Source organism: Puma concolor, chromosome B1, assembly GCF_028749965.1.
Source record: "Puma concolor isolate L17-30 chromosome B1, mPumCon1.1.hap2, whole genome shotgun sequence".
Classification (NCBI taxonomy): Eukaryota; Metazoa; Chordata; class Mammalia; order Carnivora; family Felidae; genus Puma; species Puma concolor.
In genome coordinates, this window is record NC_141670.1 from 9,585,277 (window position 1) to 9,601,796 (window position 16,520).

The following is a 16,520-nucleotide window of genomic DNA, read 5'->3' on the forward strand; positions in this document are numbered from 1 at the left end:
TTAAATATGAATGGTTAAAATGCTCTCTCAAGAGACACAGGGTGATGGAATGGATAAAAACAAACAAAAACCCACCAGACCCGTAAGTATGCTACCTGCAAGAGACACACTTCGGGTCTAAGGAAATTGAAGAGATGGGTATTCCATGCAAATGGAAACAAAATAAGGCAACAGCTCTTAGATAAAATCGTAACAGTAACAAGAAACAAGGAGGGGTACTACATAACGATAAAGGGACCAATCCAAACAGTGGACCTACAATTGTAAATATTGATACACTTAACAGTACAGCACCTAATATATATAAAGCCAATATTAACTGATATAAAGGAACAAACTAACCATACTACAATAGGGGATTGAGCACCACATTTATTTCTATGTATAGATCATTGAGACAGACCATCACTGAGGAAACAGTGGCTTTGAATGACACGTTAGACCAAATGGACTTAACACATATGTAAAACATTCTGTCAATGCACCCATTCTTTTCAAGTGCCCATGGAACATTCTCCAGGATCAGTCATGTAATGGGCCACGAAACAAGTCTCAATAAGTTTATGAAAATTGAAATCATACCAAGTATCTTTTCTGATATCAACAATATTCAGCTGGAAATCAATTATAAGGGGAAAAAAAAAACCTAGAAAACATACAACCACATGGAGAATAAATAATATAAAACAACCCAGGGGCCAACAAAGCAACAGAGGAAAGGAAAAATTCCTGGAGACAAATGGAAACACAACAGTTCAAAATATTTGGGATGAAGGATAACTTATTCTAGGAGTCAAGTTTATAGCACTACTACCCTAAGTCAGAGAACAAGAAATCTCTCAAATAAGCAATCTAATCGTACACCTAAATGAAGTACAGAAAGAACAAGCCCACAATTAGTAGAAGGAAGGAAATAATAAAGAGCCTAAAATAAATGAGGTGGATACTTATGAAATACAAGAACACCTCATGCAACTAGGAGCTGATTCTTTGAAAAGATCAAGAATACTGATCAAAGTTTAGGTAGACTTCAAGAACTTCAGGAAGAACACTCAAAATTAGACAGGAAAGTTACAACCCATATCTCAAAAATGCGAGGCTTATGAGAGACTACTATGAAAAATTAGAAACCTACAGTCTTTCAAGACTGAGTCAGGAAGAAATAGAAAATCAGAGCAAAATGATTGGCAACCATGATATTAAATCAGTAATCGAAGATTACCCAATAGGTCCACAGACTGTTTCACCAGTGAATTTTACCAAACATTTAAAGAAGAGTTAACATTTATCCTTCTCAATGAAAGTAATCCATGAAATAAAAAGATGAAGGAGTGCCTACAGATTCATTCCACTAGGCCAAAACCAAAGACACTGCAAAAAAAAAAAATTATATACCAACATCCCTGATGAATATAGATGCAAAAATCCTCAACAAAAAAAATTACAAGCCAAATTCAACAATGTTTTTACATAATCAATTACTACAATTAAGTGTGACTTATTTCAGGGATGCAAGGATGGTTCAAATTCTGCACATTAATCAACATGATACACTACAAACCATTGGTCCAAAATATTGATTCCTGCCTCCCTCTTTCCTTTACCTGACTATCCCTAGTCTAGTAATTTTCTGTCTGTATTCCCTTTCTACTCTTTAGAGATGACAGTTACTTTTTAAAATAAACTACCCTATAGGCAATCCTCAGGTGTCTTTCAGTCCTTGGCCAAACACTCAATTAAGGGCCATAACTAAAGAATCTCCAAAACCAGGGAGGAGCCTCACAAGCTTTCCTAATAATTTAAAATCATTATCAGGACCTATGACTCTAGGCTCCCAGATCTTTATCAGCTTCTCCACGTTTTAATAGGATCTTGTGATGCCCAGAAATGGATGTGGGAAGCAGAATGGCATACTGCCAAGGTTGATATTTGAGATCACCATTCTCCAATGTAGTCAATCTTATGGACCAGAAAAAGCTCAGAGAATAGAAACTAGTCTTTTAAAAGTCACCCCCAGAGTCTTCCCTGCCTCTACTGATTGGTTTATTATTCAAACCTGCAAACAAAAGAAAGATGAATCCATGAGAGACTATTTAAAGCCCATTGGGAAGTACTCTTGCTTTGGTGTTCCAGACCATACAAATAACTAAGGTCATCAAATGTACTCTAGCTGCTCTGTTTGTAAATGCATTTTCCCTTGAGATTAGTGGGTTAACAATAGCAATAACAATAACAATAATAATAATAAAGATAGGAGGCCACAGGCCTGACTGAACTCATGGCTGGCACTGAGCTTTTTGAAAGAACCTTGGAACAAAGTCATAAATAAAATGAAAAAATCTGTCAAACCATTCTACAGCTATAAGAGCTTCAAGGCTAGACACCTAAAATAACACCTGGGCCTACCTACCATATTTCACACTTCTAATGAATGACCATCAAAATGATGGTCTAAAGATCCATGTTTATTTTGTCATCAACTAGCACACTGGAAAAAAGATTGTCCTCAAAAGCCCTGTGCAAGTTCTTCAGTTGTGGTGCTCTAAGGAAGGGCCCCCTATATGGGCCCCTCCGGAGTTAGGAGGACTCTAATGGATTCTCTGGTAAACTTTCTTTAAAAACTGTAATTTCTTTCATCAGCCAAGGAAAAACTAAAATAAAAATCAATTTAAAACTGCCAAATTTTAGTTGATACTAGATTTAGTCTCCCTACCTTAACCCCTGCTCTCTTAGGCCAACTGCTGCTTCAGAATGAAAAAAAAATAAAAAGATTTCCCTAGTGGGCATATCTACCTTTATGCTCAGAAATTTGAACAATCTGGGGGCGCCTGGGTGGCTCAGTCGGTAAGCGGCCGACTTCGGCTCAGGTCATGATCTGACCTCGTGGTCCACGAGTTGGAGCCCCACATCGGGCTCTGTGCTGACAGCTCGGAGCCTGGAGCCTGTTTCAGATTCTGTGTCTCCCTCTCTGTGACACTCCCCTGTTCATGCTCTCTCTCTCCTTGTCTCAATAAAATAAATAAATAAATAAATAAATAAATAAATAAATAAATAAACAAACAAACAAACAAACAAACGTTAAAAAACTTTTTTTAAAAAGTAATTTGGACAATCTGGAAGGTGATATTCACAGGATGATCAACAAAAATCTAAGCATTCTCCCTTAATCTAAATATACCCAGAGGAAATTAAGATGTTTTCCTAAGTAAATGGGTATGTTGGTTCTTTGATATCATTTAGGGGACAACCCAATCCTTTGTAAAATTAAACACAACTGGCCTTGTTTTACAATTATAGTTTTTACGGAATCACAGGTGTGGTTACAAAGTCAATTCAAAGATCATCAGTCCTTTTTACAAATCCCAAAATTCCCCCTATTTATCTCAAAAGGCTTTATAAGTATTATAAAAATTTGGGCCTTCGGTGTATACACGTCCTAAAAATTCCTTGCATTTTTACCCGGTGCCTTTAAAATGTAAATATTCAGAGTACTGCCTGGTCTTGTCCAGGAACTCCTTAGTCCTTTTTTTTTTTTTTTAATCGAATTCCAAGGAAGTAATTTTTTTCCTGTCAAAACAAGGGGGGAAAGACCATTAAAAACGTGAAATAAATAAAAATGTGAAATGTCTTTTCTACAAATAGAAAGCTTTACTTTAGACATCTAGACAAATGGCCTTTACTTATTCCATCTACCAAAAAAACTCAAGACGGGAGGCTTATAACTGGTAAATTTCTGTACCTATTTCATGACAGTGATTTTAAAACAGAAGTTGAGTCTACATGTTCACATGTGCCTATGTATGTATTGTAAATGTGTTTCTACCTCCAGATCGAAGCACTAAAATTAATTAGTGAAACAGATGTAATTAGTTGGCTTGAAGCAAAGCGCTTGTAAGGATTTGGCATTTTAAAAGTCGAAAAGTTGGAGGGGCATCTGGGTGGCTCAATTAAGCGTCCGACTTCAGCTCAGGTCATGATCTCAGTGTGTGAGTTTGAGCCCCGTATTAGACTCTGCTGACAGCTCAGAGCCTGGAGCCTGCTTCAGATTCTGTGTCTCCCTCTCTCTCTGCCCCTCCCCTGCTCATGCTTTGTGTTTCTCTGTCTCAAAAATAAAAACATTAAAAAAAGTAAAATAAAATAAAAGTAAAAAAGCTGGAAACTAACTCAAATCTTTTCTAAGCTCACATGATCTAGAAAAATATTTTATATAAAAGCTAGTTGAGGTTCATGGTTTAACTAAATCAGGCATGTTTTTAGGATTGACATGAAATATGAAACTTTTATTCTACCTGAGTTTACTGGCCAAATCAGTTTATGTTATCTTTTATAAGGTATGTCAACAACAAAATAATAGCTTAGGATAATGAATTACTGTAACCTTTAGTAACATTTTTGTAAGTAATCTAAACATAACTGTTAAAAAAGTAGATTAAATGAGAACTTTCAGGCAAATTAAAAAAAAAGTTTCCCCAAATATTTTTGGTAACTTAAAAACTTAAATATTTGGCAAGTGAAATGATGAATTAAATGCATTAAATATGTAAATAGACAAAACAGTAATTACTAAGTATAGGTTTATGTACTTTTGGCTTATTACAAAGAAACTAAAAGCATATTTCCACATATAACTGCTATACTGAAAAATTAAGGCATATACTTCTAGATATTGTAAAATTTATAAATTTGCAAATAAAATGCTGATATGACCGTTTCACAATTGCTTACTTCTTCGTTTTCACTAGAAATCAGGATTTCTAAGTGTTAAAAATTCTGTATGTAATTAAAACTACTGAAAATAGAGATACTATATTTTTTCATTGAGTATAAGGAAAGTAATTTTATTCTAAAAGGAGGTTGGATTAAAGAGAAAAATATAGGACAGAATAAGAACGTTGAAAGAAGTACAGAAGGTATATAAAAAAAAAAAAACCTTTGGAAAAAATTTAATGTGTCATCAAGCTGGCAAAGATTAAACTTACTAAAAAAAAAGTATTCTTGAATGTTTGGTCTGCTTTTCCTAAGATCCTAAGTCTCTTTGCTCTTTAAATATTAGGTTTCGTAATAATCTGTAATTTTATTTGGACAAGTGCAATAATAATTTTTTTAAGTACTTTTGAGAAACTTCCCCAAATCAAATTCTAAAAAAAAGTCTTTAATCTGGAATATCCCAAAAGTGTTTGTTAAACTAATTAGGCTTATTTGACATGGAAATCACATGAGACGTCATCACATAAATACTACTAAGCTTTCTTTTTATTTGTAAAATTGTGGCCCACGTAGGTAAAGTCCCTTCTGCTTCTGCAAAAATGACCCCTCATGGTCAGACTTGCCATCCTAATGTCCTTTGTGACATGTCAACGTTCTGCTCCTGCATCCCAGAAAAAATGGGGTGTGTGTGTGCCAATAACAGTTGTAAATTTAATGAATAATCAGGGATATGGGAAGCTCAAGATGGCTTTGCTCTTCCTAGATCCCTGACCAACCTGATTTTCCAGTTCCTGCACTTCTTCTTCACCCACCATACTACATTCACAACGACTCCAATTATAAATAGACATAGGTGTAGACACTTCTACAAAATTACAAGCTACCGGCAATGTCTGACCTTTTTGCTCCATAATCCTAAAAAAAAAAAAAAAAAAAAAAAAAAAAAATTAGTTTGTTTCCAGAGGTTTCTTTTTTTAAAACATTTTTTTTTTTTCAACGTTTATTTATTTTTGGGACAGAGAGAGACAGAGCATGAACGGGGGAGGGGCAGAGAGAGAGGGAGACACAGAATCAGAAACAGGCTCCAGGCTCTGAGCCATCAGCCCAGAGCCCGACGCGGGGCTCGAACTCACGGACCGCGAGATCGTGACCTGGCTGAAGTCGGACGCTTAACCGACTGCGCCACCCAGGCGCCCCCAGAGGTTTCAAACCTCCTTCTAAACCCTCTGCAAAACAGCTGTGGCTAGACATCATTAAGCTGCAGTTTAGTATAGATTGTGTTTTCTGGATGGGTTAAAGCACTTTCCTGCCACAAAGTCTGATTGCCTCACAGTAAAAAAAAAAAAAAAAAAAAAAAATGTTTCCCACTTGGTTTGGTCTTTCCAATGATAGAGGCGCCCACTTTACTGTGCAAATCATAGAATTGTCAGTAGAAACCCTACGAACGTTTTGAAACTCTATCCACATACAATCTTTGGCTGATCCTTTGTTGTCTCATGCTTATATGATCAGCTACTATGAGTCTCTAATGTGTTATGTTCAAGCCTATCATCAACAGGTTAAAGAAGCCTTTCTGGCTTCTAATTTAAAAGAACCTGTCATGGAGCCTGATGACAGGGTATTGTAAATCATCTTCAGGGGCAGACAGCCTTTGAGTACAGCTTAAAGGACCTGACCACTGCTGCATAGAGGCTATCGACCTCTAAATCTGCTTGACAAGGAAAAGAAGCAGCTGACCTTGAGGTAGACATTTTATTCCTAAGATGATGGATCAAGACTTCATAACTGAACATAAAACTCTTTTCCTTTCCATTACTCTGGAATTGGCCTGGAAAGATAGCCCCCTCATCTCTTTTTCCCAGGCTGGTGCTAAGGGTGGAAACCTCTTTTTTTTCAGGCTAAGAGGAAATCCAACCGTGCCACTGACTTTTCACAAGACATCTGTTGACTGTCTATCCTAAATATTCAATGGTAAATTAAAAGGATTCGCCAGGAGGCAATCCTGATCCAGAACTCATTCCTTTTCGCAGGTCCATGGTTCTCTGGTTAGGGAGAAATGTAAATGAGGCTATCATCACAAACTTCCACTACATTCTTAACGTTACTGCAGTATCTGCTGCTAAATCAATAGTCACCCAACAGATAACCTTAAACTCTTTAGCCTAAGTTGTGGTTGTTAATGAAATAGCTCTTAATTATCTTTTAGCTCATCAAGGTGGTATCTGTGCTAGGACAACCTCTTCTGTGCCTGAATTAACACATCTGTGGAAGTTAAAGCAATTACAGAACAACAAGTTGCTTGACTTCAAAAGGTGACTTTCAATGGGATCTTTGACTTACTCGAGATTTTTGAGAGAGACAGAACAGGGTAGGGGGAGAGAGAGATGGAGACACAGAATCCAAAGCAGCCTCCAGGCTCTGAGCTGTGAGCACAGAGCCTGACATGGGGCTCAAACACACAAACCATGAGATCATGACCTGAGCTGAAGTTGGATGTTTAACCTACTGTGCCACTGAGGCGCCCTGGGACCACAGCTCTCAAGTGCATTCTAAATATTGGGGATTCTATGGCTTATAGCAATCATGATCATCTCCCTGAGGTGTTACTTTCTCTCAAAAGCTTTAAATGTGTGTTTGCAGCACTAGCCACCAAGCAAATGATTCCCCTGACTGGAACATCTAAGAAATGAAAAAAAAAAAAAAATTACCACCTTAAAATTACCACCTTAAAACGGGAAGATGTGACCTGTGAAAATCACAGGGGTTAAGTAAAATTGTCATGGGTAATAGACACCCCAGAAAAGCGCAACACGAGTGTGGTAAGTTCAGAGCAGTAGCTGAGAATGATGCTAATGCCTTAAATTTTGATCACATCTCTCCATTAAGCTGAGAGTCAGAGCAAAAGGCGATGAATTGTATCACTTGATGGAGGTCCCAAACTGGGGCTTGATACCTAATATAATTACAGTTCCAGTTTCCTCCAGAAATTCTGTCTTAACTGCTGAGCCAAATTTTTCAGTCACTGCCAATGAGTCTGTCATATACATCCTATCTATCCTCTCCTGAAAGACAAGGTAATCTGCATGGTAAGACCTCTTTTCCTGCAAAGAGAAAGGGGATTTGCCTCCAACAATCTTCTAGATGTGAAATCTAGAAAACAAATGAAGTGAACCAACGAACTGAAAAAACCCAAAAAAATCAGAAACCGATTCAAATATAGCAAATTGGTGGTTGCCTGAGGGGAGGGGTGCTGGGTGAAAGAGAAATATAAACTTGAAGTTATAAAATAAATAATTTATGGGAATGTAGAATATAGCATAGGGGATATAGTCAACATGTAATAACATTGTAAGATGACAGATAACTACATTTTTCATGGTGAGCATTTTGTAAAGTTTATAATTGTCAAATCACTACATTATACACCTGAAAGTAACAACTTTTTAAGTATGGTTGATTGGCACAGAATCTTAGGAAATGCACACTACTGTAGAGCAGCAACACAGCAGTAGTTTCAGAGGATGGTGAGAGTGTAGTGGGAAGGACGAACAACAAAAAGGGAATTTTTGCACTGAGGCACATGTATACTGTCTTGATTGTGGTAATGATTTCACAGGTGTGTACCTATTTCAAAATGTATCAAATTATGTTTTAAATAGATACGTATTTTAATATAGGACTTTTAAATATATGTATTTATGGTTTGTCAACTTTGCTTCAATAAAGCTTTAAAAAACAGACTAGAGAAAATATTTGCAGAAAATATTCAATAAGGACTTGCACTTATATGTGTGTGTGTGTGTGTGTGTGTGTGTGTGTGTATAGAAGAGAAGCAGCCCAATTAAAAATGGGCAAAATATTTGAACAGATACTTCAACAAAGATCATTTCTGGAGGGAAAGCAGCACACAAAATAATATTCAATATCATTTGACTCTATTCGAATGCAAATCAAAACTCCAATGAACTACCTCTACAGATCCCATTAAATGGCAAAAATTAAAAAGATGAATCATATCACATTTTGGGGACCTGTGAACTAACTCTCAATATTAAAACCTGTAGTGGGAATGTAAAATAGTACAGTTTTCCAAAACATTTTAGCAGTTTCTTTTTTTATTTTTTATTTTCTTTTTTTATTTTTGGGACAGAGAGAGACAGAGCATGAACGGGGGAGGGGCAGAGAGAGAGGGAGACACAGAATCGGAAACAGGCTCCAGGCTCTGAGCCATCAGCCCAGAGCCTGACGCGGGGCTCAAACTCACGGACCGCGAGATCGTGACCTGGCTGAAGTCGGACGCTTAACCGACTGCGCCACCCACGCGCCCATTTTCTTAAAACACTAAACATACAGCACCCTTCTATCTCAACCATTATTGCTATTATGCATTATATGTATATATTATATTCCATAGTAGGAATGGCTACAATATTACTAGGTATTCCTAGCCAAAATTTCTAGGTATTTGCCTAAAGGAAACAAAAACATATATAAATGCAAACCTTGGACAGAAAGATTCAGAGCACCTTCATTTCAATAGCCTAAATATCAATAGGTCACTGGGTTAACAGATTATAGTAGGTACACAGAGGATTAATGCTAAATAAAAGCAATGAACTACTATGCCCTGAATACACTAAGAAAATATGTTGTGGGATTCCACTTACTAAAAATTGTAAAGAATTCAAATTTAAAGTAAAGGAAAAGAAAGAATATCTTTGTCTAGAGATGGACAAGTGGCAAAGTAGGGAAGGAAAGGATTACACAAGGAAATTTTGGAAGTGATCAGTAGGTTTAGTATCGTATTGTAATAATGGCTTCATGGAGACGAACATGTCAAAATGTATTAAATTTGCACTGATAAACATAAGATGCTACTATGTATCTGTCAGATAAAATTTCAAGGACTGATGAATGCATAAGGAAATACATAGACACAAACACACACACACGGTGGAATATTACTCAGCCACAAAAAAGAATGAAATCTTGCCATTTGCAACAGCATGGATGGAGCTACTGAGTATGATGCTAAGTGAAATAACAGAGAAAGATAAATACCATATGATTTTACTTGTGTGGAATTTAAGAAACAAAACAAACAAAGGGAAAAAAAAGAGAGAAACCAAGCATCAGACTCTTAACTATAGAGAACAAATGCATGGATACCAGATGGGATGTGGATGGGGGGAATGGGTTAAATAGGTGATGGAAATTAAGGGAGGCATTTGTTGTGATGAGCACCAGGTGAGGTATGGAAGTGGTGAGTCAATATATTATACACGTGAAACTAATATAACACTGTATGCTAACTGGAATTTAAATTATAAAAAATAAATAAAATGGCTGTTAATTTGTCGATGAGGATTTAAAAACAATGGGAGGAGTAAGTTTCTTATAATAGGTGAATTATTTATTTACCATATGATGCAGTGACTGCCCTCCTGTATATTTACCCAAGAGGAATGAGAACAAAATAATTGCTCATATATTTTTGTAGCTGCTTCTTTCCTAACATCTCAAACTTGGAAACAGCTCACATGTTCCTCAATAGTGAATGGATTAATAAATTCGGTCATATTCACACATGATGTAGATTACTCTGCAATAAATACAAACAAACTGCTGATGCACACAACCACATTGATGGGTCATAAATTATCCTGTGTGAAAGAATCTAGCCAAAAATTCACATGTAATTCCATTTCTAGTGAATTCTAGAAACACAACTAAATTTTAGTGACAAGGCGCATCAAGATTTACTGCAAAGGAGATTTATAGGAAGTTTTTTTTTTTGAAACATTTATTTATTTTTGAGACAGAGAGAGACAGAGCATGAACAGGGGAGGGTCAGAGAGAGAGCAGGACACAGAATCCAAAGCAGGCTCCAGGCTCTGAGCTGTCAGCACAGAGCCTGAGGCAGGGCTTGAACTCACGGAGCATGAGATCATGACCTGAGCAGAAGTCGGATGCTCAACCGACTGAGCCACCCAGGCGCCCCTTTAGGAACTTTTTAAGAGATATTTCATTGTCGTCATAAGTATTTGTCAAAGTTCATCAAACTGTGCACCTAAAATTGGCACTTTTTACTGTATGCAGATTCTCTCTCAATATAGTTGATTTACACAACATAAAAATACCAATTTTCTAAGAAGCTGTATCTTAAAACTGGTGTGTTATTTTTATGTAGTATATTTTAGTGTCATATAAAATTATTTCAATTTTTTTTTCATTTCTGTACAACTGATATTTATAGTCAGATCGACAATTAGGGTCAGGATACACTCTTTCAGCTTTTAAAAATTGGTGCAATTAAAAAGTAAAGCCCAGGTCTACCTAGGCAATGCCAAAAGTCCAGCCATATTGAATTTATGTACATGTAAACTTATTGGACTTAATGCCCTTGTTAAAAAATGTTTATTGGGGGCCTGGGTGGCTCAGTTGGTTAAGCATCCGACTTCATCTCAGATCATGATCTCAGATCAAGATCTCATGATTTGTGAGTTCTAGCCCCACATAGAGCTCCGTGCTGACAGCTCAGAGCCTGGAGCTGCTTCATATTCTGTGTCTCCCTCTCTCTGCCCCTCCAATGCTCATGCTTCATCTCTTTGTGTCTCTCTCAAAAATAAATAAACATTAAAAAATAAAAAAAAATTAAAAAATAACAAATGCTTATCTATTTTGGGAGAGAGGGAGAATCCCAAGCAGCCTCGGGCTGTCAGTGTAGAGCCCAACGTATGGCTTGATCTCACAACCATGAGATCATGCCCTGAGCTGAAATCAAGAGTTAGATGTTTAATCAACTGAACGACCCAGGTGCTCTGATTTAATGCCTTTTTAAAAAGTTAAATTCAGGGGGGCCTGGGTGGCGCAGTCAGTTGAGCGTCCGACTTCAGCCAGGTCACGATCTCGCGATCCGTGAGTTCGAGCCCCACGTCAGGCTCTGGGCTGATGGCTCAGAGCCTGGAGCCTGTTTCCGATTCTGTGTCTCCCTCTGTCTCTGCCTCTCCCCTGTTCATACTCTGTCTCTCTCTGTCCCAAAAATAAACATTGAAAAAAAAATTTAAAAAAAAAAGTTAAATTCAATAAATGCCAATTATAAGTGATTTTTATTTACATTAAGTGTTTTGGTAGAATTTATTATTTTACCATATGTGTGCATGTGTGTGTGTGTGTATTTTTGCTTAATAGTATCAAATTTACCCTTGAATATTGTTAGGACATGTATTACTATATTACTATTTGGTGAAGTGCCTTTTCAGTGGAAATGCAGTACATTAAATATAGTGTATACATGGTTATAACCAAAAGCCTAAAAGGTTAGAACTTCTGTTTCAAATTAGAATTGAAAAGATTTTTCTCTGTCCTCAAATTTCACATTTCAGTCAATGTGATGTCCCTTGTAGTTAGTGTTGGTTAACTAGTTGACTTGCACTGTTCTTTTTTAGTAATTTTTTTTTTTTAGTGTATTTATTTGTTTTGAGAGACAAAGAGTGAGAGAGCAGAGGCAGAGAGAATCCCAAGTAGGCTCCACCCATCAGCAAGGAGCCCAAAGGGGGGCTCGAACTCATGCATGATGAGATCCTGACCTGAGCTGACTTCAAGAGGTAGACACTTAACTGCCTGAGCCACCCAGCCACCCTGAGTTGCTCTTCTTAAACACTGATACTCTGTTATCTCAATTTTCACATGCACATACACCCCTTCCCTGCATTTAGGTCCAGGCCGATAGAAAACTCAGACTCCCCTGTATAGAACTCTACAATAGACTTTCACTTTCCCATTCTATCCTAATTATCTTGTTTGTTTTCCTCCTAAGACATAACTATGAATAATAAATTTTGTATGTATTTTTTTATGGTTCAAAACAGTCTTCTATGAAAGCATCTTTTGCCTCAATTTTTCACTGCTGTCTACTTAGTGCCTGAGTACAATAGGTACTCATGAAATATTAGTTTGATAGATTTAAGCATGAACACATAAACAAATAGATGCATCTGATTAATCAGGATATTTAGAGGAAATGAGGTTTTTCAGAGTTCTGACCAACCCTGCTGACAAGTTTGTTTTGCAACCTTGGAGTTAGCCCATTTAAATGAGAAATCAGGATTTCTCAGCTGGACCAAGAGAAACAAACTCTAAGCCACTTGTTTAGCAAATGAGCTGGACATCTTTATTAGAGCCTAGCTTCATATCTACTTTCAGGATTAAAGGACTTAGAAATTTTAAAATTTCTAACAAAACATACACCTAATTATTTTCAGTTCTACTGTCAAAGCACACTGATTATTTCAATTTATCCTGCCTATCACCCACTCAAGAAAACACTTATTCTCATTCTACCTATTCCCCTGATTACATTTGGTCCTCTGTCTCATTACCTGGATATTCTATTTCTGTTCAGTTTCACCAAATTTAGCTACTGAAAAAATATCAACAAAAGGACTTTTTCCTTTACCTGATTCCAACTACAATCTAATTTAAGCCCAAGTTGTTTTCGAGAATATAAGGCCTATCTAGCCTTATATCCAAACTTCTCACAAGCAAAATTTTTTTAGTTCCAATTTGGCCCAAATTGAAGAAGACCATGCATAGAAGCAACAGTAGGAACTTGTAAAGGAATTTGGTTGTTTTCTCTTCTTCTGTGACACAGGTTGGACTTATTCATCACCACTGGTTCTGCAGCATGAATTTAAAACAGGAGAAAGTACAGCTCTTTGTGTTTCATGCAGCAGATCAATTTAGTATGTCAGAAAACAGTTTACTTTCATTTGCTTCCTGGACTGTCAGAGAACCTCGCAATTTTTTTTAATAAGGAACTAATATTAAGAGTGAATTAGATTTGGATTCAAGTCACAGGTACATTATTTGTTAGATGTGACCTTGGGGAAGTATTACAGTCAGGATGATTCATACAGAGTGTGTTAAGGATTGACCAAGGAATGTTTGGTAGCATTTTCATTGATCAAGGAAAACTAACCTTTGCAAGAAAGATACTGGAGCCCAATCAAAAGAGAAGCTCTACCATAGAAGATTACTGAAATTCTACAGTGAAGGCCCCCCTCACCATCCAAGCTGAATGGATGTCTGTCAGTGAGATTATATTGTTTTCACCTGTCTGGATCAATATAATTCTCTAATTTGTATTATTAAGTGGGATAAAATAGTTTATCATCACCATATTTTTCTATTCAATGATTTTCCCTCTAACTCTGCTTCGTTCATTTTCATATTTTATAAATTTATCTTTAAGGTCTACATTCCTTTTGTAGAATATAGGAATACTGAACCCAATCATATATTTTTATTTATTAAAATATTAGCTTGCTTATCATGCCATTCACAATATTTTTTCCCACTAATCAGAAACCTGTGGTCTCAAATGAGTAATAAGACCTTTCCAACTTTCTATTAATATTCATAAAAGTAATACTTCAGAATAGTCTTCCTATTATTTGGACAGTGTTAGAGAAAGTGTCCTGAGATTTTTATTCATAAAGAACACATTAGTTCAGCCTCAATAAAAATTTAGTAAGTGTACAGATTTCAATACCTTTTTGTCTCCTAAGATTTGAAGGTTTGGGAAGTAATACTTCCATTGAAACTTTAATATAATTGTAACTTTTATTGAGATTACTTTCCTCTAATAGACATTGTAGGAATTGTTACCAAATAAGCTAACAATTTTTTGAATTTTAAAATTTTCATGTAACTTTCATTTGGCAAGAAAAAATTGATACTACAAATGTATCTACTTGTAAGAGATAAAGCTGTAATTTTCCTCAGCAAGCAACAGTTGTTTGCATATTCTGACAAATAGTGGGGGAAAAAAACAATTGTTTGGAAATTATTTCAACAGATGCCAACTTATGAATAATTGCTGTAATAATTGCTGAAACTTCTCTTTTCCAGATTTTGTGTGATTAGTAGTCATCCAAAGTAAAATGCTTAACATGTTTGTTTTACACAATTATCACATCACTTAATAAAATTTAAATGGGTGGAATCATAAATTAAAAATCAAATTTCTATGAGAATGAGATAGGAATACAAACATTCACATGGCTCTTCTTTATTTCTTCTTCTCCCTGACTTGTCTTGCTTTTAACACTCAAATGCAGACGTCTAAACTCAGTACAAGAGAGGCTACTTCTATAATATTTTAGAGTAGTTCAGGATATTAAGTGCTTAATTCAGCATATTATTTTACATTTACTAAATTTAATTGGAAGTTATTAAGGTGCTTGTATGGAATTAAAAGTAAATATGAATTTTTAAAAAATGTGTATTGATTATAAACTCAACATTTAATCTTTAAAACAGCCATATGTATAACACCATAATAAAAAATAGAATAGTGGATTGTGTAATCTGCTTTCAAGGATTTTATGACAAACAACACTTGTTTTTCTTTAGCAATGGGAACTTTTTGTTCACCTAGATTATTTGTTTTCAAAACATGAGCAGAACAAAAAACCCCAACTGTGATAAAATAGTTTAATTATAGAACCAGAGAAATAGTAAACATGATTCCTTAATTAGTAAGTATCATCTAGTAATGAATAAATCAGACTACAAATATTACATAGATATTTCATCTTTCTCATTGTTTTGAAATGACTATATCTTCCCTTTCTTGAAGATACAGCCACATGTTTTCTCATCATTTCATTGATCTATTAATAAACACCTGCAAAAATACCCTATTATTTAATTCACCCCAGACTTGGCACCCAAACATCAGGATGAAAAGTGCCTAGACTTTATGTCAAGGAGCTAAATTGACTCATCTTAAAGCATTTGTTGTATGGACAGGTGTCTCTTGGAACTCTCTCCAAGGTGAGAAGTGATGGCAGGCACCACTTTTCAATTCTCCTACCTTGCTGATGCCTGCCAATGCAGGCATCATTTTTGTATTCTCCTTTCAACCTTGCTGGCCCCTAATGTATGGGTTGGGTGCTCTCCTGTGGCCCTGCCCCACTAAGCCCAGCCTTCAAATGGTGAATGAAGGGGATGCCCCTTGAATGCCTGGCTCTCAGGGTCAGGTAGGGCTTGCCTTTCTGGGCTCTGAAGGACTCAAACAGAGACCATTCTTTGCAGGCTACAACCCCCAGGGCACTGCACAGACAGCAGACTGCAACACACCTAGTCCTTCTGTGAAAACACCCTCCAGACTGGTAGAGATAGCTGTTGCATCTAATACAGACAAACACAGAGAGTCAAGAAAATGAGGAAATGCGAATATATTCCATATGAAACAAAAAGTAAATAAAACCATGGAAAAATCCTTAATGAAATGGAGGTAAGTAATCAATTTTTAGTTGATAAAAAAGTTCAAATCAAAGTTTAGTTGATAAATTTCAAAACTTTATAGTCATAAAATTGCCCATCAATCTACAGAGAACAATGGACGAACACAGAGAAATCTCCAAGAAGTTTTATATATATATATATATATATATATATATATATATATATATATATGCATGCATGTATTTATATTTATATTTAAAGTACCAAAGAGAAGTTATAGATTTGAAGCAAAAAATAACTGAACTGAAAATTACACTAGAGTGGTAAAGTAATGAATGAGATGAGGACAAAAGAAAAGAGAAAAGGAATTTACCATCATTGAACTAACCTTGGAAGAAATGTTAAAGAGACTTCTTTAAGCTAAAATGGTAGGGTACTAATTAGTAACAAGGAAACTTGAGTATAAAAATGACACTGATAAAGGAGAATGTATAGTAAAGAGTGAAGTTAGTATGAACATTAGAAGACAAGAGTAATATAAATAACTACGGTAATTACTT